At 35.2% G+C, this 2,881-nt stretch overlaps 1 pseudogene; it reads left to right on the top strand.

The window, feature by feature from the left end:
• Positions 1 to 2,475: 2,475 nt before the first annotated feature.
• On the top strand, positions 2,476 to 2,593 carry LOC126163824 (5S ribosomal RNA; annotated as a pseudogene).
• Positions 2,594 to 2,881: the final 288 nt, after the last annotated feature.

The raw sequence follows: 2,881 nt of genomic DNA, 5'->3' as shown, positions 1-2,881 counted from the left end.
AAATGAAATTATAAGATAATTAACATTTTTTTAAAACTGAAAAATTAAGATAATATCACACAGAATTACAGAAAAACTTGGGAAGGTGTGAAGTCTAAATAGATATTTCCATACAATATCCCAAGTCCTCAGGCTCTCTTTTTATACTTCATGCTTGCAATTTTGGTAACAACATAGCTGAAAAACAGAATGCAATTGCAAATTTTGTCCAACAGGTTAGTATAATAATTTACTTTTTGATCAAAAGTCCCAATAATTCTGGTTTGTTATAACCTACATAACTAGTAACTATCTGTTTTACATCTACTACCTTAGTATCAGTTACAAAAATTCTACAGTACATTTCAGTTTGTTAAGTCACTCTTTTACTTCCACAACCTAAATGCTGTATCAGTTATTTAATAATAACTAATTTAGAGGGATGTGCTTCAGTTATTAATTACAAATTCAAACCATGACCGGTTTCAGAATTTTAAAATGCTAACATCAGGCATGTGGTACTGTGACATAATGAAGAAAAGAGGGAATAAATCTCCTTTGAATAAATAATTAATACAACTGAAGTGGATAATTCTAAATTAATTATCAAGCTTCACAGCTGCAGATGTCATATGTACCAAATCTTGTGTTATTTAATAGTTCAGGTCTTCACTCACTTGTTGTTTGCAGAAGTTTCTCATTAAACCTGACATTATTTTTTTCAGTTTTGTTATGTGTTTCAGTTATTTGGATGTCTGGCTCATTTTCAAAACTATTATGTTACTTAGTTCTAGTTTCAGGTCACTGTTTGTTCAAGGTCTGATTCTTTCCATACTCCTTGGTCTACTGGTTCTTGTTTAATCATTTTGATTTAATTATTCCAGTTCATTACCACACACACAAAAAAGAAAACATTTCATACACTCTACAGCCACCACACAAAATCCACTATGAAAAAAAATAATAAACAGCACTCACCTTATTGCTGTAAGTGTTGTCCCCCCAGTTCAATCTGCTAACAATCGCTTTGTCCCTCTTTGGTTCTTTATTCTGTTCTTTTTCTTCTTTTTTTTCCTTCTCCCCTCCCCCCAGGTCCAGTTTCATCCTTGTTACTCCTTCATTAATTTTTTTCTACATCCAGGTAAAGCGCTGCAAAAATTTAAATTCAGTTTTTTGATTCCAGCTTTTTAACAATTTACAGTGTCCCAGCTGCAAACACCAGGTGTAATGTTACCATTCATTGGTTTACTAAATGTCGTTAACATGCTTCTGAACTTTTAAGAGACTGCAGATGATTTGATTGGAATGTATTGCTAATGTGCATCACCAAGGAACAAAAATTTTTAACAGTAATGCACAACTAAATAAATTTTTATGTAGATACTACCTCCATGAAGTGTAACTCAATTCTGCCTGGATCTTTCTTTTTATAATGTGACTTAATAATGATATACATATTTCTGTTTGACATTCTGTTTCTGCTTTCCATTTGCACCAAAATATAACAAAACTTTGAATGCCAAACATTTCCTGCTAACAAACTTTGACACAGCTTGTAACTATTACAATATCCGGCTCTCTCTGGTTAAACACAAACTTGCCTTCTTTGTGTTCATTTAATATTCTCTGTTAGTTCTGTTTAGTATGGATCCCTCACATTTGAACAATATGTTAGGATGGGTAACGTAAGTGTTTTGCAAGCAACCTCCTTTCTATATTTACTGAATTTTCACAGTACCCTATGAACAAACAGAATTCCACCACTTGCTCTATTCATGACTGAGCCTACATGATCATTTCTTTTCATATCCCTACAAATTGTTATACTCAGGTATTTGTATGAGTTTACTGATTCCAAATGTGACTCAACTATAGTGTAGTCATAGGGTTCTAGTAGTGGTAGGGAGCAGGGTTTTGTGCAGTAAGATACTGGTTACCAGTTAAAAAAAGTACATAGTTAACAATCAGTTTATTTATAAAAACAAAAAATTACTGACAAAATTTTCCAGAGGTCTGTTAAAAAGCATGAAAAAATCCTTATAATACTGTAATAATGCAACCAAATAATGCTTATTTAAATTTACAATAATACAATTATTACTGTGGAGACACTAAAGTTTCCTCTCCTGTAGAAAACAACACACAATAATGGAATCATATAAAATTACTGAATTAACAACTTGTAACCAAAATTATGCACTTGTGGTTCTAAATGCCTTCTCTTAGTTCACAAATAGTTTCAGGACCATTAAACAAATCTTACAAGTACATAAAACCTAAAGTGCAAGTACCATTCAGTTATGCTAATGTGCCAGAATTATGATACAGAACGTGAAGGTGGTCACACCACTAACACAGAGTACAGAGTGAGTTTAATCTTCAGGCACTTTTACTGAAACCCAGACAGGTTTTCATTAAAATCTGGGCAATCAGTTACTGACAGTATTCTTTAAGCAATACCACACCTTGGTTTGTGCCTATGTAGTTACACAGTTAGCCAATGGCCTTGCTGCAGTGGTAACACCGGTTCCCGTCAGATCACTGAAGTTAAGCGCTGTTGGGCTGCGCTAGCACTTGGATGGGTGACCATCTGGTCTGCCAAATGCTGTTGGCAAGCGGGATGCACTCAGTCCTTGTGACACAAAATGAGGAGCTACTTGATTGAGAAGTAGCGGTTGTCTCATAATCTGACTCATGGCCAGGGGGGCGGTGTGCTGATCACATGCCCCTCCATATCCGCATCCAGTGACGCCTGTGGGCTGAGGGTGAGATGGTGGCCGGTTGGTACTGTTCGGCCTTCATGGCCCGTCGAGGTTGAGTTTAGTTTTGTTTTACTTATGGTTAAGCATTACAGGGACACAAATTTAAAAACTAGGGGACACAGTGGTCCATCTTGAATCAG

This window comes from Schistocerca cancellata, chromosome 2 (assembly GCF_023864275.1).
Source record: "Schistocerca cancellata isolate TAMUIC-IGC-003103 chromosome 2, iqSchCanc2.1, whole genome shotgun sequence".
NCBI classification, from domain to species: domain Eukaryota; kingdom Metazoa; phylum Arthropoda; class Insecta; order Orthoptera; family Acrididae; genus Schistocerca; species Schistocerca cancellata.
The sequence above is the reverse complement of the archived record's forward strand: the minus strand, read 5'-3'. Positions and strand labels throughout refer to the sequence as shown.